A 25,464-nucleotide genomic window follows, 5' to 3' on the forward strand; every position below is an offset into this window, starting at 1 on the left:
AAAAGAGTGGTGTGAATTACCAAAATAAAAGCAGTTGCATGCAACAATGATGTGAGAAATATTGGCAGTTACCTAATATTAGCAGTTACACTCTTCCTGTCCTATCCACTGGGATTTGTTACCCACTCTGCAAATGGCCAGGGGCTTGACCTATAGTCCAGTGGCCCCAAAGGATCATACTTTTCTCCCTTCAAAAATATTTGTCTCCAATCCAGAATAAAGAAATGTCCATTCTCCTCCACTGCCAATCTTAGAAGTGAGACAAATTTCTAGAGACAATGTATTTTGGCAACACCTGAATTTTAGGAAGATAAACTTAAAGCCAAGAGCATAAAGGCCCCTATTATTTTCTTTTGGAAAGAGTAAATAGTTTTAAAGTTATTGAACTATCTATTTTCCCTTCAACCTTCTCTGTACTGTATTTATACCGTGAGTCATTGTTTATATAATTTAATTAACATTGGCCAGTCCCGACAAACTAAAACACTGTCTTTAAGTATTTACTTGAAAAGTCTCCTTGTCCCCGAGCTGTCATTTCTTAGCATGATGGATAATAGATAGAAATAATTACCCTGAACAAGGGTAGACAGCTTAAGTGATTAGAGTTTCAAAGAATTAGCAGCCTTAGCTAACATCTTAATTTTCAAGATGTGTTTTTAAAGGAAAATACCACAGAGACAGTGATGAATCTGAAAACACTTCTAAAACAGTTCCATTCTCTATGACAGGTAAGTCCACACCAAGTATATTTTCAGAGGCTCATTTAAATCAGCCTCCATCTAATACCTCATAAATCTCTCCACCAAAGTACCTTGATATAGGTTCAAATGGAAAGCATCAATGCAAGATACGCATATGTGGAAATATTGAGGATTGGTCTGTAAATACCAGAGCCTTGATTTACTCCTCACGGACAGAACTTTGTGTCTCTTCTTTAAGTGTAAATATTCAGGGACTTTCTATTTGTCTTTTTTCTTTCTTTCTTTTTTTTTTTTTTAAGAAAAAGATTTATTATTATCCCAGAACTAGGGCTGCATTTTCCAGCTCAAACCCATTTTCCTGGGCTGATACTGGCTTTCAGGGAATGCCTTCTGAGATGCCACTTAGAAGGATTTACCACCTTTATTTTATCAGAGCATTTTTATTGTTCAATAAATTTTTTTACTTTTATGTCCAATATTGTAAAAGGTAAGGAGATGATGGAAAACTCTGGGGCAATCAAATATATAAGAAGGTAAGCACATTAATTTTATAAAAGCTAAGCTCTTTTCAGAACTCTCTCTCTCAGGCACATGGTAAACAGAACTACAAAAGGACATTTTGTGCTGATGCTGCATAATCCTTTCCTGGAGAAAGAGAACAGACTCGATTTCCTGCCTATGGTCAAGAATAAGTCCTCTCATCTCTTCTGTTGACACTTGATTTTGATCTCATCCTGTAGGAAAGCAGTTTGCAAATATTTAAGAGGAACTTGAGGAATAAAAATTGAGGCTATTTTAATGAAGTGTCACTACTGAATTGCATATGTGGGGCCTGGTTATAATCATGAAACTTACTACTTGTGTGACTGTGAGCAAGTTACGCCTCCTGTTTGAGCTCATGTTGTTTCATCTGTAAAGTGGGGAAAATAATATATATTTCACACTGATGGTCTGTGGTTCTAATAAGGTTACATATATGAAAATACTTACCATAGTGTCCAGCCCATCACAGGCAAAACAAAAATGTTTGCTCCGACTTTGTAATGAGGGACACATAACTATCAGACATGAAGCAGCATCTCATTTGAGGTATAGAAAAGGCAATGGCTGCCCCAAGAAAAATTCAAGCAGGCAAAACTTAATTTAAGGGCTATTCTTTCTACCATCTCCTAATACCTAATGTCTTCATAAGGACTTTCAGTGTCCTTATAATCCCTTCTGATGATCAATACTTCATTATCACCAAGATCAGGTCTTGCCTAATACAGAAGTGCCCAGTGTTTCAAAATTACTTTTTGCCAGCTCATCTTCATCCATCTCTCTGTCCCCTTTAAGAAAGATTCTCAAAAGTGGCTGAGAATAGTAACTCTGAAAACAAAGTCACTGATACCAGGATCCAACCCACAGAGATTCTGATGTAATTGGTCTGGGGTAAAGCCTGACCATTGGGATTTTTGAAAACTCCCCAGAGGATTCTAATGTTCAACCAAGGCTGAGAACACATCCTTAGAAGTTGGAAAGCAATCTGATAGCTAGCACCAGTGGTTTGCACACATGGAAGCACAGCAGAATAGTTTGGGGAGCTTTTTAAAAATAGTTTCCAAAGCCTCTCCCTTGACTTACTGAATCAGAATTTTGGAGAGTGAGACCCACCATATATAGTTTTAGCAATTCCTCCAGGTGATTCTTATGCAGCCTGTATAGCAACAATGTGCAATGTAATCTGATTACCCATTGCGACTTAAATGGAAATCATATCTGTTACTGAACGCTTGTGTTTCCTAGTATTTGTCCTTTTTCTCCAGCTACTAGCTTATTAAAACAGTTTATAAGTAAGGCAAACTATTGCCAAGGAAGGCAAAAAAAAAAAAAATACTATTAAAAATTAGCTAACATTTACAAAATGCTTGCTACATTGGAGCACAAGGATAAGAAATTTACATGCATCATCTTATTGAATCCACAAAAGAACACTGTGAGTTGGGCCCATTTTATAGCTGAAGAGACCAAGGTTTGGAGGAGTAATGTAATTTCCCCAGGGTCGTGCACATGGAAGAACTAGGATAGGAAGCTGAGTCTGTCTGACATTAAAGCCTGTGATCTCAACCTCTACATCAGTAGTTTTCAAAGCGTGGTCCCAGATCACCAGCATAAGGCACCATGTGGGAACTCCTCAGAAAGATAAAATCTTGGACCTCACTCTAGACTTTCTGTACCAGAAAGTCTGGGGTTTAGGCCCATCACCCGTGCTTTAAAAAGTCCTCCAGGTGATTCTGACGCATGATAAAGTTTGAGAACCACTGGTCTACGCTAGTGTTCCTGCCTATTGAAACAGGAACAGTCCTTTTCCCAGGCATGGAACGGAGTCTTTCAGTTTCAGTATGTGTGGACTCTCTTTGACTCTTCCTAGAATATGATGCAGAATATGCACTGGAGTCCTGGACTCAGGTATTGATGGAGCAGAACAGACCTGTTAGGAGACAGATGGGAAGAGCATAATTAACTTCCCCTAACAGCAGCAAATGCAATAGAGAGATAGATACAGCTTCTTATTCTCCTTTGCCCCAGCCTCTCTCCCCCCAGGACCACTTATTTTCCCCAGTTGACTCCAGGAATGCTGGAATTGACAGTACAAATAATAGTGATTATTTTCTTATTGTAAACTATTTGCCATGTATACCTTATTACTACGCTACACAATAATCATGCATATAATTATGGAAGCATTTAATTATTTAATTTCAACCTTAAGTCTTTCTTTACATATGTCTAGTCTTCTTAGAAGCTGCACGTCTCTCATTGCTTAAAACAATTACGGTGAACATTGCTTCTGGGTTTGTTTTTTCCCCTCTTTTCCAACTAGACTAATTAATCAGGGGACCAAATTCCACCATATTCTTCTATTTAAAAGCTGGCATGATCATTTCAAATGTTTGTGCAAGGAAATGTGTAAAATATTATCACCACATATTTGTTTTCTCGCTGAGCTTAAAGTCACCATAATGGTGCCTCTTCCTTTGCCTTTTATTTGAAAGTCCCCTGCCCTAGTAAAGAATGATGTATTTTCCATGTATTTTGCAGAGAGCTGCTTTATTGCTACTGTGATAGCATAAAACTGAATGGGTGGTGATATTTCAAGAGAGAGATGTGGGAGAGAGCAGTTTGCACATGGTAATGGATCTTAGAGAACTCCACTCTTGCCTCTCTCCCTAGTGTCCTTTTAATGATGAAGTCACTAAATAAGTCAAACATTCTAGGAGCATTTTACGTTTCTGTTTTTTGGTGGAACAGCTGATGAATATGAGAAGTAGGACAAAAATGAAGCCACAGGCCTAAGGACATGTAAAACACAACCTATCAGTGGGTCATAGTTTTTTCCCTCTCTCCCTCCCTTCCTTCCTTCCAAAATACCAAGTATTTATTGAATCTAGCCCCATGGCAAAAAGATTAGATTTTTAGTCATCCAAACCTAGGTTCAATTGCAAGCTCCAATTTTTATGAGCCGAATGGCAGAAGGTTTGGACAATTCACTTACCTTTCCTCTTTCCATTTCGTCATCTGTAAAATGGAAAAACAATAGGTTATTGAAAAAATAAGGTGAACAAATATGCATATAAAGTCCTAGAATAGTGCTTTGCCTATGACTCAATGCATTTTTAAACTTTTATCTATCTCTTCTACATAGTTGAGCTATGGTTTACTTCAGAATCAAGGGAATCAGAGACTTTCAAAGCTATGTAACCAACACAACCCTCTCCCTAGCGTCCTACTTTATTGGGACATCCTTCTAGAAACAAGGTCTCTGAAAATTAGAAAAGAATGGCCTCCTCAGGAAGACATTGTTCATTAATAATTATTGTGCTCAGGATTTTCTTCAGGTGTAGTTTCCACTGTCTATTAATTTGGAGCTGGCTGGAGAAATGAAGGGATTTCAAAACACTAAAGAACCTGTACACCCTTCCCAATTTCTCTGCAATACTCTATGATTTCATAATGCTTTTTTTTTCTTTTTCTCTTTACCGCAAATGTAAAGCATGTGTTTCACATGAGGGAACATAAACAATAATAGACAGCATTAAATTATATACAGTCTTCATGAGCCAGAAATTCAAGAGCTGATTCTGAAACCTTAATAGCTACAGGATTGCACCCTCTGGAACTAAGACTTGAGTCCAGATTATTCCCAAGTAGAAGTAGCTTGCTGTGTTAGAAAGAGCATGGATTTTATAACTGAGCAGACGTGGTGCTTGCTTTACTTTCTTTGGCCATTCAATCTCAAAGCAAGTTGCTTAACCCCTTTGAACTGCAATTTACAATAATACTTCTCTCACAGGTTGCTGATTGAATCAGATAATGGAGAGGAAGTGTTTGGTACATAGAAGGTGGTCAAAAATTGGAAACCATGATTATTTTTATTTAAGACAGTTTTGTTTCTCATCCTTTTATCTGTTACTAAACACCAAATTTTGATCTGAAAATCAAAATTTAACTCTATCCTGTAAGGCACAATAAAGTAGTCTCCATCCAACATGGAGTTCAGTGAAAAAAATTCACACTATGACCTTGACCTTGACCCAGTCCCAACTCTCTGGCCCTATTTTTCTTTACCAGTAAAGTGAGAGAAAGGTAGCTAATGAATCTAGCAATCACACATTCTGCATTTACAGGGTTTGTATCACATATAATGTTTATAATGGACCATTTGCTTATTTGATTGATGTTTTTGTCTCATCAGATCAAAAATCTCCATGAGGGCAGAAACTGCCTGTCTTGTTCATCACGGCATCCCCTAGGATCTAGTTTAGCACCTGGCACCTAGAAGATATTCAATAACTTTTATGGAGTGAATCAATGAATATGGCATCGAAATTAATTGTTCTTTCATTCAACTTTCTCAATCATTCATATGATATTTCTGAGTGCTTGATATGGACACAGCCATGTGCTTTGTAGTTGGCAAAGCAATTTTCTCTAGATTATCTTATTTATTCTTTACAAAACACTATGGTAAGCCTTTCTACTATCACTATTCTGAAGATAAGGAAAGTAGAACTCAAAGAGGTAAAAAAAATATATATAGTCACACAAATAATCAGTGAAAAACTGAACTAATAAATAAAGTTAAAACATTTTAAGGATTATTTTATATGCTGTGTATTATACCAGGCACTCTTCTTAGCATGTTATATACATTAACTTCATTTAATCCTTAGATAAAAGACTTTGAGGTAGTTACTGAGAAAATCATCATCTTTCATATGAGAAAATTGGGCACAGAAAAGGTAAGTGACTTGCGCAAAGACACAGAGATAATGGCCGTTAAACAACTTGCCTCTAAAATCAGACAATAAATTTTAGAGGTAGGATTTGTACCGACAGACTGGATCCAAAGCCCATGTTCTTAATAGCCATACTATTGTACTTCTCAACAATCCAAACACAATTCCAAAGAAAATACCAAATCTTGATGAGCCTTTTTTGGTTGGGGTCAGTTGAGTTAGTGGTGGTGGTGGTGGGGTGGCTAAAAACTAGAGTGTAGTAGAATTTATCCATGTATGTGGTTTATGAAACTTTTTTCTGTTTTTCTGTTTTCTGTTTGGTATGTGCACAATACTTATTTGCTGATGTTATGGTTGAAGTATACATTGTCAAACCTAATCTAAATCATATAACAATTTAAAATAAAATAAAAATCAATGCAACTGCTAATCATTCAGCTGGCCAAGTGCCCTATTTTTTTAGCATAATATATGATATTCCAAAATAAGAGTTTCAAAAGAGTTGGATTATAATTTATCCTCAACACCTTTAGTTCAGTCAAGTTTGATCTCAGTACAATAAACATGTTAATCCCTTCATCTTAAAACCAACAAAAATTGTTTGGAGTTGGAGCTATTAAAGGGGGAATTCATGCTTTAATATAGTTGTTATTATTGGCTCATTCTTGTAACTTTAGGGGAAGGGCAGAATTTGGCATAAGAGCCTTTAAATATAAAAATAGTCTTAAATTGAGAGAAACATCATCTTCCATCTTAAGATGCTGATTTTACTCAGATAAGCATTTTAACTTATGAACCCTCAGCAAATCAGAATGTCCTAAAATGTGGGTTATGGAATCCACAACTTAAGGCTTATCAAACTGAGGACTCCCCTTATACTCTTTAAAAATGAACTGGCCATAAAATCATGAAACATCAACTGTTTGCAGTTCTAAGCTGTTGTAAAAGAAGATTGTGCCAAGGAAAAGCATAGAAACAAAGGTGAAAGCACATAAAATGATTGGTCTATGATAAGCCTTAGCTTCTTACAGATGCCTAAGTTTCAGCCAAATACTTCAAATAGCATTGGCAATGGCCCATCTAGCTGAAATTCAAAAAGAATAAACTCTTCTCTTTGTTAAGGTAATTTTAACATCAACGAGGCAACCTCTGGAATATAAGTCAACAAATATTTATTTGGATATACCTAGGTTTTTATTTTCTATTAAAGTTTCTATTAAAGTTTCTATTTTATTTTCTATTAAAGTTTCTATTAAGTTTCTATTGCCCATCTCCTCATTTATACTATACACCATGTATTCATTAATTCATTTCACAATTACTAATTGAGTGCCTGCTATAGATAAGACTATATGAGCATTTATTATATTTACCACTTTGTTGTCTGGAATATAGTAGATGCTTACTAAAAATGATTTGAATAATAATTTTTATTTGTCAAATGCCCATTTTTATCATACATACCGTGTGTCTTCTGTCATCTTTTATTAATTAATTTAATAAATTTTTATTGCTAGATATCAAGCTACTATGCAAACACTGGGGACACAAGGATGAATCAAACAAACATGCATCTTGCTTTTTGTGGCTTATGGTCAAAGATTCTCAACAATACACACTAATATTGTTTTGCAACATAATATGAAGGAGAGGTTCTCCTCAGTTGGAGGAGAAGGGAACTTTACATAGTCAGGAATTCCTGAGAAATGACATTTGATTGGAGATCTAAACAATGAGTAGAATGTAGTTGGGTAGTGGAAAACAGAAGTAGATATATTGGAGGGATCATAAGAGGTAAAATCACTAGGGATTGTTGATGGATTGATTGAGGGCAGGGATTGAGAGGTGTCAAAATTTCTGGCTTGCTTGACTGAATGGATGGTGGTTCTATTCATGTGAAATTATGAACAAGAATGATAGAAACTCAAGGCTCAAAAGTAAGAGAGACACACATGTTTATATTAAATGCAGGTTCATCACCCATTGGCTCTCTATTTTATTTCTAACCAGGGATTATCGGCTCACTGGGTATTATTTTGGGAACAAGGGGAGGAACAAGTGATCATAGCTCAATATCCAAATGGGTGTTCATTGGATTTAGGCAAGTATTAAACAGTAAACTTACTCCAGGGAAGATGTCATCCAGTTGGGTACTGATTGGGAAGATAGAGCTTGTATAGATGAAAGAATCATAGAACACATCAGACAAAACAGAGTTAATGCTCACATATGCGATTCAGACCATAAGTCTAAAAAACTTCAGAGAAATTTTTCATTGTTTGAAATAACCAGGAATTTAGCCTTTTAGGGGTATCAGATTTGGTTGCAATCTTTCTGTATTGCAAATAATGCTAGAATGAACATCAAAGGAAATGAAATCACCAGGTCATAGGGAATACAATTCCAAACTCCTTGGTACATAAAGTCAACTTATTTTCCATAAAAATTGAGACATTGTCTTCTTCCTCTAGTAGTACTTGAATCTGCATTTCCCGACAACCTCAAACTACAAATTAGTTTTGCTAATAGGAAGTACGTTATGGGATGGAAAAAGTATCTTATTGTTTTAGCTTGTTTTATTTGATTAATTGCATGATTAACATTTTCAGCTAGTGTTGTTTGTAGTGTCTTTTTAATTCTTTTTATAAAAGAGTTCCTTATATACTTTGCCCAAGTATCTACCGAGGTATTACTGTTTTATTTTCTTGTCCATGTCTATGAATTCTTTACATATGATAGTGTAAAATTTTTGTGTATTTAACGTAAATGCTTCTCCAGGTATAGTATTCCATGTCCAGACATTTTTTTAATTTGAATCTGCAGAAATTCTGTGTGATTTTCCTTTGGGAGTTCTTCACTGCTTTTTTAACTTAGAAAGATTTCCTTATTTAGAGATAAAAGTCTATGTTTCAGATTTGTTTAAAAAACAAATACAGAGGAGTGTGGGAGTTAGTAATGGGTAATTGTATAGATGAACCAAAACGGGCCGTGTGTTGTTTATACTGAAACTGAGTAATGGACACATGGAAGTCATTATGCTTTTCTTTTTTTAACTTCTCTATAAATTTGAAACAACTTTTTTTATAAAAAATTTTTAGAAATGACTTCTAATTCAAAATCCATGAAAATAGTTATGCATGATTGCTAGAGTCTTCTAACTGAACTCCTTGTTTCCCCTCTTCTTCCCTACAATATACACATAACTAAGGTATTCTTTTAAAATGTAAGCAAACCACTTCACTCCTCTACTCATCCCCAACCTTTAGCTCCCAATTTGACCCAGAGGCCTTCAGTGGCATACAAGATCCTACATGGTCCATACATCACACCCCCATTGACTTCTCTGATCTCACCTACTATTCCTGCCCTATAGTAACTCTCCTTCAGCCACACTGGCTGCCTTGCTATGACTTGAACAAAACAAGCACACCTACCACAGGGCCTTTGTTCTTGCTGTTCCTCCTATTGCCCCGGATTCCTGCACTGGTGAACTTGTCATCTCATACAAGTCTCACTCAATTGTTCCCCTATCAGTGAGACTCTCCCTGACCATTCGATAAAAAATAACACCTCTGGCAAACTCCCTAGACCCTTACCCTGGTTTTACCTCTCATCTTCTGCAATAGTATATAGTTAGTTTATTTTTTATCACTCGTCTAGAACATGAACTCTTCATGGATCCTTCTAAAATTTAATTCTTGCTACATTTTCAGTGTCCAGAAAGTGCTGGAAATAGTCACTAAATATATACTGAATGAACAAACAATATATTCTGGCATTAGAGAAATATTTATAACTAGAGTACATCATGATGGAATATAAAGCAGTCATTAAAATTAAGATAATAATTGTTAATAGCATAAGGAAATGCTTGTGCTCTAATGTTAAGTAAAAAAAGGGAGACAAAATTTTCACCTTTGAAAAAAGTATGGGTGGGAAAATATCAGGGATGAAGTGAATGTTAACAAGGCACCTTTGAATGTTCTGTGATTTTTTATGACCTTTGTATTTTTGTACATTTTCCAAGTTTTCTTCAAAGGCTTTTATAATAAGTAGGAAAATGTATAAATATATATTTTCAGCAAATTATACATGTATTTTCACTTTTGGGACAATAGACTAACCAGAAATAATAGCCATACCCTATGAAAATATTCTTATGCATGTCACTATTTTCTCCTGGGCAACATAAAGATAGGGATACTAATAGTTTTATATTTGAGTTGTTAGCTGATGTCATCAGCAAGAACAAATATGCATTGAGTATTTGATATGTGGCATGTCCCAAGGTAGACACCTTAGGAGTTTAGAGTGTAAATAGGGATGTCTGTCTTGTTTATTGCAGAATTCCCAGCATCCAATACAATACAGCAAATAGTATAGAGTATAAGAAAATTAAGATCCACAGCACTGGACTTTGCTTATTCTTTGATTCATCATAGTTACAATTATTTTTGTATTCATAATTTTCACACTATTCTGCAAAGTTTGTGATGGCAGAGGCCATATCTATTTTATTGATGGCTGTATTCTCACAGTCTAACACAGGCCCTGATATATATTATGTGCTTCATAAATATTTGTGGATTGATGGATGGATGGATGGTTGCTCCCAAAATTCCCAGTAGGGTAGAATGTGGCAAAAGTCATAAGAGGGACAAAATGGTTTAGAGAGTTTAAGGAACTAAAGTTTATAACTTGCAAAAAAACAGTTTATAACTTGCAAAAATTCCCAGAAAAACAGGAGGCATGTGAGCTCAACCTTAAAGAATAGAGAAGATTTTTAAAGGCATGATAGGAAAATAGGAAAGTGTCATTTCAAGCAAAAGGAATAGAATTAACGGTGGTATCAGATGGGCTTTGGGGGTTTCTTGTGACTTGGCACCTTCTGAGAAGTTAGTACTATTCTTAAAAAGTTTAATTGTAAGGACCCACAGCCAGTACCTTAAGTGCCAGATGCTGGTTTTGTTTCACAGTTAACAGTGGCGACACTGCTTAATTGTATATTTACAAGCAAACACATGTCGTTTCATGAAAACTACTTGATAATTACACAGCAACTACTGGAACCCCTGATAATTAAACAGTTACATGTGTTACTGCTACCTAGTTATCTCTTGATAGCTGACTAATTAACTTGTCAACTTGGTAAATGGGGCTGTAGGGGAGGCATCTGAAGCATTTATTCCTTTTCTTACAGATGTCTGTGGGTTCATTTGGCACCTGTCAACTTTAGTGCTGTCCTCCTGTCAGTTATTTGGTACATAACCTGGAAGGTGAAACACTTGCTTCCATGTGGATCTGGAAATCGTTGCTGCTTCATATAGCATCATGGTATAGTGGAAAGAGCATGAATCTGTTCTCAATTCTGGATCTGTCACACTTCAAGTCTGTGGATTTGTGCCAGTCTCCTAATCTATAAAATGGGTTTAAAAATACCTAACAGGGAAATTGTTAGGATGACAGAAAATGAAAAGGATTGGTGCAAAATAGGTGCTCAATAAACCTTACTACCCAACTACCATCTGTTCCAACCCACAGACCCAAGTTGTTTTAACTGTTTCACTTCTTCATTAAAACAGATCCCAGAATAATCTCTATTTGGGAATGTTAAAATTTCAGAATATGGTTGAAAATAATATTTTTTAAATTCTCAAAATGCAAATGATTTACTAAATCAACTGGCCTTCTCTCAAATTACATTGAAATTAATGGATTTTTCTCAATGGTGCCCAAAATACTTTACATGGCAAATGTTTCCTCCAGAGATAAGTAAGTCTTATCTGTTTACTACTTTAATACAGCCAATGCCCAAATCCAAAGATGGACCATAATTGTGCAAAGTATGTTCTTTTAGAAGACAGAATTTTGTAGTCCTCAGAGCTCCAGATCATTTGAAATTTCTTGTTGGCATCACTTCTGCTTTCCTCTTTAGAGTTCCCTGTCAAAAAAGTTTCAGTTCACCAGGAAACAAGCTCATCCTCTAGAAAACAGGGTGCTAGACACTGTACAAAGACACAAATAAAATTTATGGCAGTAGTAATACCTACCCCCTACAATAAAATAAGATGTTATTGAGGCTGAACAGATTAAATAACTTGTCCACATTTATGAAGCTAGGAAGTGGCAGAGGTATAATTCCAACTCATCATTCTGACTCCAAACCCATGCTTTTCACCACACTGCCTCAAGCCCATTTGCTAAGTGCCTTGGAAAACTTTCAATCCAATACTTAATTATTTGCTTACATCTATTAAGTGCCTACTATATGCTGAAAAAGTAGGTATGTCTTAGAGGAAAATTATTTATAACTAACATTTATTCAGTGCCTGTTTGAGACAGGCACACATTTTGTACACATTAGTTCATTGGATTATCACAACAATGTGAGAAAGATATTATTATTATCTTCATTTCATACATGAAAGAACTGAGGCACAGAAGCTTCTGTAACTTGCCTGGGGTCACCTTCTTAACCCCCAGGCTAGCTTGGTTCATTTTTTCTGCTATAGCCACAGTTCCAAGAACAAGACTGGAACAAGGACAAATGTGCTATGCACTATGGACGCAAAGAACTCACAGCCTAATAGGGAAGAAAGACACAGAAAGAAATATCATTCAATGAGCTAGGTATTATAATGTGTGGTTATAATAGAGCCAGGATGCCAAGTCCCTGCTTACTCACTTAAAGTCCTGAGAAAATATAAAAGATGCCAACAAAACATGCTCTGATTATGCCTTGTCAGGTGTCTTAGTTTGCCAAGGCTGCTATGACAAATACCATAAAATGGGTTGGCTTAAACAATGAGAATTTATGGATCATGGTTTTAGAGGCCAGAAGCCCAAATCAAGATGTGAAGGCCTCACTTCTCCCAGGGTCAGTAGTGTTCTGGTGACGACAGTCCTCTGTAACATGGTGATCTCTCGCTTCTTTCAGGCATCTACTTCTGACTTTCTCCTACTTGGCTGTCTGAATTTTTTCTCTTTATCACATCTCCAGTGGTAAGGGCTAAAGCCCACCCTGATTCAGTCTGGCCACACCTAAATAAGATCTTTGAAGAGCCTATTCACAAATGAATCCACACCCTGACTCACCTTGCATATACAAACTTGCTGTTTACAAATGGGTTCAAACCCACAGGAGATCCTATTAAGCCTTAACATGACTTTTACGGAGTACATGATTCAATCCCCAATACCAGGGGTTTGGTTTGAATCCATGCCCACTCTGGGGAGCTGGACTAGACCCCACGTGGAATAGTGGATCAGAAGAAAGTTTCAGGGGAAAACTCTAACACTGAGCCCAGAATCAATTCCAGGTAATTAGTTTCCCCTTATTCATTCTCCCATGGTGCTCACCTGGTCCCACCGGACTTTCTCTGTCTTGGGTCTCCCTAGTAAGAGATAAACCCCCTAAATTTTATGCTCTAGTCACAGGGGAGTTAAAAGGATGCCACACAACAAGTAATCATTTTGACCACTTTGTTCCTCCTACAAAACCATCCTTCATGAATTACCAGATGTCTCCTCAGAGGTAACGAACAGAGAGGAACTGCGTTCATCCAATGTAACAGAGAGGTGGCAAAACACAGAGGAAGCCCAGAGGAACAGCTACATGCACTACCTGGGAGGAGACAGAGAGGCTTCACAGAGGAGGGAATGTTTGTATCGAGTCTTGAAGGATGAGTAAAAATTGCCAACAACATGGAGAAGAAGGGGATTCCTGATGGAGGGAATGCAGAGAGGCACAGGAGCAGGGTATGGTAAGAAATTCAATGTGGACCTGTGTAACTTGTCAGGGAGAAGGAGGCAAGGCAGAAGAGATATGGCCATACTGAACTAGATTATGAAGAATTTTGTAAACCACGTTGAATAGTTCTAATTTTTCACCTGAGTTTCATAGGCAATCTTGAAGCTTAGAACCAGCATGATTCATTTTCAAGAGATCCAGGGCAGGAAGACAAGTCAAGAGCTGATTCCAATTTTTCAGATAGTATGAGGTTGTGAATAAGGCAGACACCAAACTTGGGAGCTATTTATGAATAATAACCTATAGGGCTACAGAGAGAGGAGGCGAGGAGCAAAGAGCATGCCTCAAAGGAAGGAAGGACAGTGACACAAGAAACACAAACAGGAAAATCCTTTAATTCTATTCTTAAAGAATTACTAATGGCAAAGTTGCACAAAATATAGGCCAGCTTCAGACTCCTGTTCTCTGAGTGAGTAGATGGTACTGGGCTTGGGTGGGGTTAGGAGGATAGGATATAACTTAACTCCTAGGAATAGCTATTCTGTCTGAGTGCTAATGATACCTCCATTGCAGATTATAATTTCCATGTGGGTAGGTAGCCATCTCTGAGACAAATAAGCCTGTTTATGCCAGAATGTTCCACTAGTGGTTTCTGATTTACATATTCCTACTCTGTGCACCAGACTATTAACTTTCAGGTTGGATTTACCAAGCCAAAGAATTCAACAACAATAATGCTGGAATCTAATCTTTAACTCAAGACATCATGGAAACAAAAGTTTTGCTGACAATAACTGAACCCATTCTATGGGATTATGACAGTTTATATAATAGTTAATGTTTTCTGAGAGCTTTCTTTGTTCCTGGACTTGTACTAAGGGACTTATATATAGATTGCTAATGCAATTTTTGCTGTATTATAAATATGAGTTTAGATGCCCATTCTCTTCCAAAATTCGCTCCCTAGAATTCTCCACAGCATTATCAACTACCATGGGAGCAAAAATAAGACCATTGGTTATTTGGGCCAAAACATAATAGAACTTTTATGACTGGAATGGGAGGCAGTGTGGTATAATGGGAAATATTTGGAGCTTTGAAATCAGAAAGAACTGGCTTTAGTTCAGGTCAGTGCCACAGAGAGATCTTGAACCTTTACCACAGGAGTTTTAATAAATATGTACTTACTCTAAGATAAGCACTGTGATTGTTAGTAACAATATAAAGAAGAATGAAGACATAACACCTGCTGCTAAAGTGGTTATAATTGAATGGGAAGAAGAGAAACATAAACAGACACTTTCAAAATAAAGAGGGCAGTATTAAGATAGATAGAGAAAAAGAGAGTGCTACAGGAGCACAAGGAGGAACTCTTAGCAAAACAGAGTCTGGATCTTGATCTTAAGAGATAAGGTAGACAGTCAGGCCAGGAATGGTGAGAATCAAATACCAGGCATAAAGAGAATTCTGAGCAAAGACAGAAGAAGGACATGTCAAAGATGTGTGGAAAATTAGAAACAGCATAAAGTGATGAGCAGGGCAATTTGACAGAAGAGACTAGAAAGGCAGGTACAGCAAGATCCTACACAGACATCTTCCAGGTTTAGGAGCTGGTACTATCTCCTGAGGGAGGAAGGGAGCCAGTGAGGGTTGGGGCAGACAAGTGGTGGGATCAGGTCAGTGTCAGATGGATTGGAGAGAAGAAAGACTGCAAGTAGAGAGCTGACTGAGGAACTCATAAATGTTTAGCTGAAAAATGAGAACTGAAAATAAGGAAGCATTTGTAGAAACATGGAGGAAAAAAGAGATCCTGGAAATATATAGGAGATTAAAATCAATAGGATGCTACAATTTGTGGAATGTTGGAACTATATCCTCCAAAACTTGTTAGCTGTGTGACAAGGCAAATTCCTTGTCCTTTCTGAACCTCCTTTGTCTCATTGTAAAATGATTATACACAACGCCTATGTCATTGATTGCTGCAAACATTAAAGAGAAAAACCAATAAAGTACCTATAACAGTATTTATATCAGAAATTTCAAAATGGGTAAGATATTTCCTAAAACACTAATTTTATAAGATGTTAATATTTTTAATCCTATGGTCAGATATAATTTGGAAATATGAAGTTAAACTAAGTACAAATTTTGAAAATATTTCTTTAGAACTAGAGCCTTTCAATATGATAATGCTCACTGTGGTTACTTAAGGGTATGGGAGAGAGGGAATATTTAGTTTTTCCAAAGCTGTTTTTGTTTTTTTTTTTTTTTTTCTTTTTCTGAGTACCTCAAGGAACTCATGTTCCATAATCACTCTGTCAAATATTGGCCAAGGTTGGATTAGCATATAAGATGGTTTGTATTGCTTTAACCCATCTTATTCTTACCTTTACTCTTGTCTTTAATGAATTGTGTTTCATCAATTCATCATTTTATTTGGGAGCCAGGAATTTTTTAACCCATAATGATCCTAAGTCTGTGTCACAGTGATCCATATTAATTAAGAGTTCTATGTGTAAGGTCATTTAAGAGTTTCCTCTCAAGACTTAGAACAGCTGGCTTATGAGAAAGGCTTGATCTCCCAAGTATTTGAACTACCATTTGGATAATAATACATAGCCTTATAAGTTAGGAGTCAGTCTGATGTGATGGCTCTGAACTTCATAGCAATGGGAAAAGTCACTGCAGTTATGTAAATTATCTCAGTCTCCAATTTTAAAACCCAAGGTGTTTGTTTCCTATAATTTATCAGAAACCCTATAGGATTATACTATAATATAATAATTCTAGGTAAACTTCAAGAATATTCAGTCCCAAAGCTTTGAATTTGGTGAGGCAGGAAAGATGGCTTGTGGAACTAGAATTTCACAATTCCAGATGGATTCTTCCTTCAGTGATCCATGGGCAAGAATGAGAGGGGACTCGGCAGGAGTAGATAGACCAGGAGCAAGGAGAACAGTATTTCCATCTAGCTTAGGGCTCTTTGAAAGAAAAGGGTACATCAGTTAGTATGTGTTAAGCTGTGTTGCGGAAGGACAGTGGACAGGGAAGGCCAGGAAGGATATTATTTGCTTAAGTGCAATTTAGCCAATTCAGATGACTTCCAAATCTCCACCCAGAGTTCTTCCAAAACTATATAATTGTATATCCTAATGCCCTATAGTCATCTGCATCTACCTTCTAATAGGCACCTCCAACTCAATGTACTTAAGATGGAACTCATGGTTTTCTTCCTGTACATACCTGTGCAAGAAGTTTCCAAGAGATCCCACAGGTCAAGGGAAGCAAGGGATCACTTCCTGCATTAGATTGGACAGTACTGATGACATATGTCCAAGCAGACAGGACAGAATTACCAGTGACTTCATGTTTACTTTGTGTTCAGTGCTCTCACATGGGCTTTCTTATTTAATCCTTAATAAAACTACAGATAATTATCATTAGCCTCATTTTGACAAATGCCGAACACAAAATTCTGAAAGGGAAGACAATCACTTGAGGTCATACAGCTAGTAAGTCTGGGAGCTGGATTCCTACCTTCACTTGACTCTGCAGCTGGCCTTCCTTTGCATTAGGCTGGCTCCAGCACTGAGGAAGTTGAGTGTTGATGTGAATGACACTAGATTATGGGGTCAGGGATCACAGGGTGCTGCTTCTTTCTCTGTGTTGAGCTGTCATGAGTGAGCATCTGACCAGCACTGACTGTCACTAGGAGAAAATCATAGAACTGTCAGGCAGGGAAAGACATGTTAGGATACAGGTTCTGCAACTTTTCATATGATATATTAGGAACAATGTACTTCCTAAGTACATCACCTGAATACCTCTCTCTCACAAACACACATACCCTCTGTCTAGTTTGGGGGAACACTGGGAAGATGCACAAGTTTTATTTTAAGTTACTATATAGCTATTCCCAGGGTTGCACTGATTGAGCACCTATTATGAGGTCATGCCCTAGGTGCCTAATCCATTTTAATTCTCACAGAATACCTCTGAAACAGATATCAGAAATCCCATTTTGCAGAAGAGGACGCTGAGCCACAGAGAGTTTCAGAAATTGTTTAAAGTCACAGTTAGTAAAGAAGGGAGAGGGTGAGGGTAGGTACCTGGAGGCAAGAGTATATATCCAAGAGAGCTCTTATTCCTTCTCCCTGGAAAAGAAAAAGAGAAAAAAAGTCTAATGAATGCTATTTCATCCTGGTTAACCTCAGAGTTGTATGAGGGAAACAAGGAACATTTCCTGCTGCCAAAGACAAGTTCCAGAGTCCTCCTAACAGTGCAGCAAGTCTGACACCGTGTGGTCGAGCTTCAACCTCCCTGAGGCCCTCCAGATCTCTTCCCCACAGTCTCTGGTTGGAGACCCACTAGCCCTCACAGACTCCCTCAAGAAGAGGGCATGGAGGATGACAGTACTTTGCAGAAAAAACAGCAGTCATTGGGTTGAGATAGCTGCTGGTAAGTCAATTTTTATCACAACACAAGGCAATTATTGCTGCAAATAGCCAACTACAAAGCTGATATTTAGCTCTGGTACTGGTAGTATGGGAGAGAAGATAATTAGAAAATTTGACTATTTTCTTTATTTCAGTGCTATTTGTTTGTTTGTTTATATATTCTCTAACTTGTTCCAAATATACTTTCAGGCAACTTTAAAAGATGCATTGAATTCAGTTAGGTAATATGTCTTAGAATTTGGCAGGCAAGATGAAGCAAAGAGAACCAATGGTAGAAACAAAGATAGAGATGAGAAATGAAACTCTATACAATATGACTAACTTAAAAATGCAATACAAGGGCTATGAGTAGGACACAGATTTATCTATGGAATTTCTATATCCAATGAAAGAATGAAGGTCTCATCAATTACAATGTATGTGATACAAACAAACCATGAGCCAAGAAAAACAAAGTGATTCATGATATTAATAGCAGGAAAAAGAAAATCTCCCTATATCCTCATAGTGAGGGCAAAATATAAAAGTCATGAATAACATCAGTACATGGATGAGCGTAACTGGCCCAGATGATCTTTCTGCATTGCTTAGCAAGTCAGAAACCTAAGCTCCAACAACCCAACACCTCTTCCCACACTTGATCCTTAAAATGGTTTGTCTTTTTTTAATTGTTTTTATTTTGTGTGTGTTTAGATCATTTGTGCTTCCCCTTTAAATGATTGCTGTGCCAACTAGTTTTGTTTCTCTAAAATGCAGTAAGATTCCATTTTAAGAAGTCGATGCTGGGCTTTTACTGGGGAACACAATAAATTAATCATTAAATCAATTTTATTGATTGGACCTTGCAAGACGTGACAAATTGCAGTGCAAAGAATATTTTCACCCAGGGGTGGGAGGGGACCTCAGCATCATAGGAAAAGATGGGCTAGTATTCCCTGATAGTACTGTCTCATTTCTTTGCTGGGATGTTAGCTTCATTTATCAACTCTAAAACAAATATTGTGAACATTAAATTTGCAATATCTACCCTATTTAGCTATGCTATTTATTTATGCTATTCTTAGTGCTTTCATATATTATCTCATATAATTCTAACAATAAATCTGCAAAGAGCACATTCCTAACACCATTTGTAGAAGAGAAAACTGAGGCTTATTGACATCAAGAAACTTGCTCAAGGTGACCCACCTAATGGGAAGTGGTGTCAGGATTTGAACCCAGTTCTGACTGACCCCAAAGCCCATGCTCTTAACACCAAATTATACATGAAATTAATAAAAACATATAGAGGTAGTCTTGAAATTCTGTGGCACGTTTCTATGCCTATTTCTGGGCTGCACATGTTTCCTCACAGTGTGCCAAACACACAGGCAGGGAAGTGGAATGTTGGAGCCAAGATTAGGTTTTATTTGGAGGAAAAAGAATATTGGTCACCAAAGCTAAGACAATAAGTAAAGGCCCAAGTTAAGAAGTGAGACACCAACCAGACCCCAATGTGAAACACTGAAATGAGAGCTGGCTGAGATGAAAACCAGGGAAGGTGGAAAGGTGCAGAGTTGTCCACACAAAATGGCACAAAAGATGTTGACAGAAACTGCAGGACTTTGGGGATATCCAGGTGTAGTTTTCAACCTTAAAGTCCACATCATGCACCTTAAGTGACCATATCACTTAAGATCTCTAAGCCTCAGTTTCCACATCCACAAAATGGGGAGTCATACCTTCCTTAAAGTGCTATTGTGAGGTTTAAATGCAATAACACATGTCAAGCTCTTAGGAGAGCATCTGGTACAGTGGTGGTTCCCTTCTCCCCTCCCTCAATCTCCCCTAGTAGAGCCTCTTGTAAGGAACCTTTGCATTGGGCTTAGTGGCACCTACCTTCTTCCAAAAGTTCTGCTCAACTTCTCTCTTTATGCTCTAAACAGAGGGCCCTCAACTTGGAACTTGACTTCACCACTTGGCCTGCCACTCATGGTCTGGGTATGAAAGGTTATTCCAGAACCTGCTAGACAAGTGTGAACAGGGATGGTGATGGTGGTGACACTGATGACAGGGGTGTCTGCTTTGTTGCCTGATGCTCTACTCACTATGATGGGATAAAGCAACTCGGTCTCAGAAGACTGTTCTGATTATCAAGGAAGCAAAGACAGAGAGAAACCTATGCTGGCCTATCCTGTCACCTTCTCTCCTGGAAGCAGAGCCCCTCCCATTCTTAGTGGCAGAGAGGACATTCTTTTCAGGATGATTTATTCAGAAAGACTCAAAGGAAGAGGAGGCACTGTTGCTTGATGAAATACTAGCCACAAAAAAAGAAAAAAAAATAGCTGAGTGGGATTTTATTTTGCTGGGCAAATTCTTTAAACAGATGCATACCTATTGGCCTATTTAAAATAAGTGTGGTTATTTATTCATGCCACCACCTTTTGAAGAGGCCGGAACTAAAAAGATAAGAAAAGTCTCAATTATAGTTGCAGCATTTAAAGGTTAGATTAGTATTCAGCTGAGATTTGAGTTTGCAATTCTGGTACCAGGTACAGTTTAAGATTCTAAGGAGAAACAGGAAATAGCCTAGGTCAGAGTATTCCTTTTCACTTCTTGAGTCCATTTATTTTATGGTTCTGATCACATGCCAAAGCCATTTGGAATCTTCAAGAGTTTAAATAGCTATGTCCAATTAATAAGGCATAAAACCCTGAAGCTTCCTCACCCCCATGCATTTAGCCAGCCCTTCTCTGTTCTGAATGCCTAATTGATAGGAGCCACTTGCAGTCCTGTGTCTTCATATCTAGGCTGAAGATGGGAGCAGCAAGAATGGTCTCCAGCATGGGTTCATATGTTTGGAACCAATTCTGGGCCATATATTGAGGAGTCATGTCAAGACGAATTACAGTTCCTCATTGATATTATGTCTATGGTTGGAGTAGGATAAAAGTTCTGGTAGTTTTCTTTCTTTCTGAGCCATTCTGGAACATTTTAGCAGTGAATTTGTTTCCTGTTTTTTTTTGGATTACCTCCACCCCACATATTATTCTAACAATGAGACATTCTGCTGCCACAGGATTAATGAGATAGCATTGCAATTTTCAAAGTGACTATTAAAGCTGTTGTTTTTTCCCAGTCGTGCATTTATCTCTTTCTAAAGGATTATTTTTTAAAAAGTTCACATTTCAGTTTTAGATTTCACCTTCACTTGGACCAGGTCAAACTGAAAAGTATATATGAAACAACTTGGTTCCAGGAATATTCCATCATATTTAATGGGAGAGTCCATTAAACCTTTCCTCTTCTATTTTTTTTAACTGGTTTTAGGTAATAGCAGGTATTCACAACCTAATTTAGAAAGGATAAAGAGTTGCCTTTTTTTTTTTTTTGGCTAAGTATTTTATTTTTAATGGGGGAAGAGAAGATCTGCAACCCTCTTTGTTTCATCATTTGTAGATGTACAAGCTCTTGTGCTTTTAATATGTGGTTCCTAGTTGGCGCAACAGAATAAAATTATTGTCCTCTATTATCCTTGAGCTACAGGACCACATTTCCCCCAAAGACATTATCATATCAAACAACAGCTTTAAACACAATGCGAAACACAGACTTTATGGGAAACCTTTGGATTTCTCCCCCTGCCAAAGGAGTGCCTTTGTTATAGATGGCTCTAGAGTTCCTCTAATAGGTGTAAGATGAAAGATGACTAAACTCATCACAGATGGAAGAGTTGGCTAACGGCAGTGCCATAAATACCTGATGTATATACAAGCCTCTTGGCATGAAATATAGTCTTTGCTCTGATTTACACTTTTAGTGCATATTTAAAAGAATGCCACGTTTGCGGGGGGAAAGGTATTGATACAAAAAATTAGATTTGTGGGCAGAGAGCAGAGTACCCATGCTCCTTGACATATACATTATTGTGTTTTCCTCACCAGAGCCCCATTTTTCTCTCGAGAGCCTTTCAAAAGAGGATAGCTTCATTTTTCTGAATAGTATTCTTTTGCCCGAGAAGACAAACTCTATCCTTCTAGATTGAGTCTGAGTAAATTGGGGGGATGAGAAAGTTGTGTTGGTGAAACAGTGCTAACCTCAGAATTCAGAGATAGAACTGTATTTTCATAACTCCCTGTGATAATTTTTTACACTGTTGGCAATAGCGTGGCACTTGGCTCTTGTAGGTACTTAGTAAATAAGTATATGTTGTTAATCTGAGTCTTGATTTTCTCATCTGTAAAATGGGAGCTACTGATATCACAGGGATTCAACACATGTTTTAAGAAGAACCTTGTATACCAGAGCCTATGTTCATCACTTGGTACAAAAAACCCATCTGGACAATTACAAAAAAGAAGGGAAAGAATGAATAAAAACATACCGACATATTTGAGAGAGTCGTTACATAGCACTTAAAAGCTTGAATTCCACAAAGTCAAGCAAACTTCGGTTCCAGTCTCAGCTCAGTCACTTGTTAGCTTAGTTTCCATGGAAAAATGTCTTAAACCCTCTTGCCTTCCAATTCTCGATCTGTAAAATGGAATGTAGATAGTTCCTGCAATATAGGGTTGTGGTAAAGATTAAATAAGAATACATTCAAAACCCTGAACGCATTGCTTGCACATAATAAGTACCCAATAAATTTCATTCGGCAACTTGGCTGGAATTATTGGGGCCTAGTATCTAGAGTGAATTCTTCACTATTTTTCCTGATCAAACCATAGCTGGGATGATATTTTTATTCATTAGACACCAAAATTTAAACAGATGTTGTCATATACAAAAATGAATCCTGGAGACAATGAAACATTAGGAAATCATGTTATGAGAAAAATGATTGAAAGACCTAATATTTGGTTTAAGGTGGCAGAGGGAGTCCATCATTGTACAGATACATGAAGAGGGATCCAAGTCCCAAGGAGCTTTTAAGGGCATAACTGGCGCCATTTGGCAGGAGGTAGACACCACTTTTCTTTAGAAGAAGCCTCTCTAAAAAAAGAATTTTTTTTTTTCTTTCATGTAGAAATTAAGCTCCTGACACTAAGTTAAGAGGATAGAGCTTCTCTCTGTGATGTGGAATCAAGCATAAGGTAGAGGAATGGAATCTAAATTTCCTTCAACCTTAAATGTTCCATGATGCCACTTGGCTTTTCTAATGTTATTTATTGGATGGCAAAAGTCCAGGGAGATCCTGACTCACCCACTGCTTAACGGAATATATATGGTACAAATTCATTCCACTAATTCCATTCCATCTAACAAAGTCATCACTTCATTGTGAGCTTTTTAGAGTGTCCTTCCTCATGTACAAGGTCAAGCCCTTCACATTGTTTCTTGATTATGTTCTCTCCCATGTTCTCTATGTTTAGATACTAAATATCTTCCTCTCTAATCTTTATCCTCTTGCTACCTAAATACATGCTCAGAGCTCTCCAAACTCAAGAATATGTACTCCCTTTTATCCTGGGTTCCTCTCTAACACTTAATTTTTCATCTTTTATCTGAGTCAGTGATGTTCACTTGCTGTCTTCAGTTACTCAAGTCACATTTACTACTCAGTCCACCCAAATCCCAACACACAACTGAAACAACTCCAGCAAAGTTTTCTCAGAGCTTTCATATTGCCAAATCTGATGGACATCTTTCAGACCTTTGCACATTACGTTTCTCTTACCCTTAACTTTCCAGACTTGCGTCTCTCTGTCTACCACCATTACATATTTAGATAATCTGCCGGGACAGGGAGAGGCTCTCTAAACATACAGAACGATTTAGCAATAGCATAGAGGCAGAAAATTTTGAGAACAGGTAAGAGAAATGATGAGAGGTTTGCATTTGTTTAATTTGGCCTAAGTGTATTGTTGGTGGTGAGGCATAATGGAATTTTGTAAGGCATTAAATTCCAGACTAAGGAAATGGGAATTGATTATATCTGCAACAAGAAACCATTTCGTGTTTCTTAGTAGAATATTTTCATAATCTTTAATTATGATACATTGGGTGGAAAATGTGTGGTAAGAAAACCATTTAGGTGTTTACTACAACAATTCAGATCCATTTATTTTCTGCTTCCTTCTTTTCTCTTCTTTCCAGCAGCCTGTGTTGTCTCACTGAGAAGATGGTATTCAAGGTGAGCACTTGCTTGATTTAAGCACAGAAGATAATACCATCACCATTCTTATGAAATCAGCTTCCCAAAATGTAGGCATTGAGTACTAATGGGCCTACAGATGGTTTGGGGTGGACTAGAGAAAGAGCATTAAATAGTCTTAAATCACATAATAGGAATTCTAATTATCTTTTAGTCCTTTTGACCGTACCAAGGAGAGAAATATCACTTTGGTGCTATGTATTGTTAACACCTCTCTAACACTTGCTAATCTTCATTTTTAACAACGAAAGTACGCCTCAGGCATACAGCCTTCCAGACACTAGACTTCATAGCAAGAATTTAATAACTCTATTTTGTTTTCATTTTTTCTATTTTTGTTATTACCACCTATTTACAGCAAGTGAAGTGGCTTTCCTTTTATAATACATTCATACAAGTCATATTTAAAATGGAGGGAAGTTGATTTACAGAAAAATGTTAAATAAATAAGAGCACAAATGTTATGCAGATATGGTGAAACATGAAAGAGAGCACCAGTGGCTAGAGTTTAGAAAACTGTAATTTGGTAGGAATACAGAATTTAGAGTCAAACAAATCCGATTTCATATCCAAGGTCTACTTAATAATGTAAGGCATATTCTTAAACAGCTTTGGTCTTTGCTTCATTTTTAAAAACGAAGAAAATAATACTTACTTAATAGGACTGTTGAATGGAATTAAAAGAAGAAACATTTAAAAAATGCTGAGCGCCATGCAGCACTTATTAAGTAAACTGATGATACATTTTAGTTCCTCCTGTCTTTTCCTGTCCGTCCTGCTGACTGCTGGGATCAGCCATTACTCCCTGCTCCCCGGGTCCCATCTTTCACACGGGAGCCTGTGGGCAAGCTCTTCTGTTGACAGCTTCAGAGTGAACTCTCTCCTTGCCAGTGTCTGCTGCTGACAGCCTGGCACAGGGCCTCCAGTCCAGCTCTCAGAGAAGGGGAAATGGATGGCAGCAGGGAGCAGGAGCTCCCAGAGAAGCTTTCCCACAAACATCCCTTGTTCCTCCTCTTTGTCAAGGAGTAGAGTCATTTGTCCCTCCTCCTCTCTCCATATACAAGTGAATAATCTTCCCTTTTTATTTGGGTGGTCCCCCCAGGGACCCAAATAAGCATAGTTAAAACAGTGAGAATCAATTGAA

At 37.4% G+C, this 25,464-nt stretch overlaps 1 long non-coding RNA gene across 1 annotated transcript; it reads right to left on the bottom strand.

Moving 5' to 3' along the window:
* Window positions 1-1,178: 1,178 nt before the first annotated feature.
* On the bottom strand, window positions 1,179-25,126 carry LOC119519106. Its single transcript, XR_005213948.1, has 6 exons — window positions 24,976-25,126; window positions 22,551-22,724; window positions 17,840-17,884; window positions 17,268-17,438; window positions 4,237-4,259; window positions 1,179-3,171 (listed from the first exon to the last, which is right to left on the bottom strand). It is a non-coding gene; the product is annotated as an uncharacterized LOC119519106 (long non-coding RNA).
* Between the last annotated feature and the right edge of the window lie 338 nt (window positions 25,127-25,464).

This window comes from Choloepus didactylus, chromosome 2, assembly GCF_015220235.1.
Source record: "Choloepus didactylus isolate mChoDid1 chromosome 2, mChoDid1.pri, whole genome shotgun sequence".
NCBI classification, from domain to species: domain Eukaryota; kingdom Metazoa; phylum Chordata; class Mammalia; order Pilosa; family Megalonychidae; genus Choloepus; species Choloepus didactylus.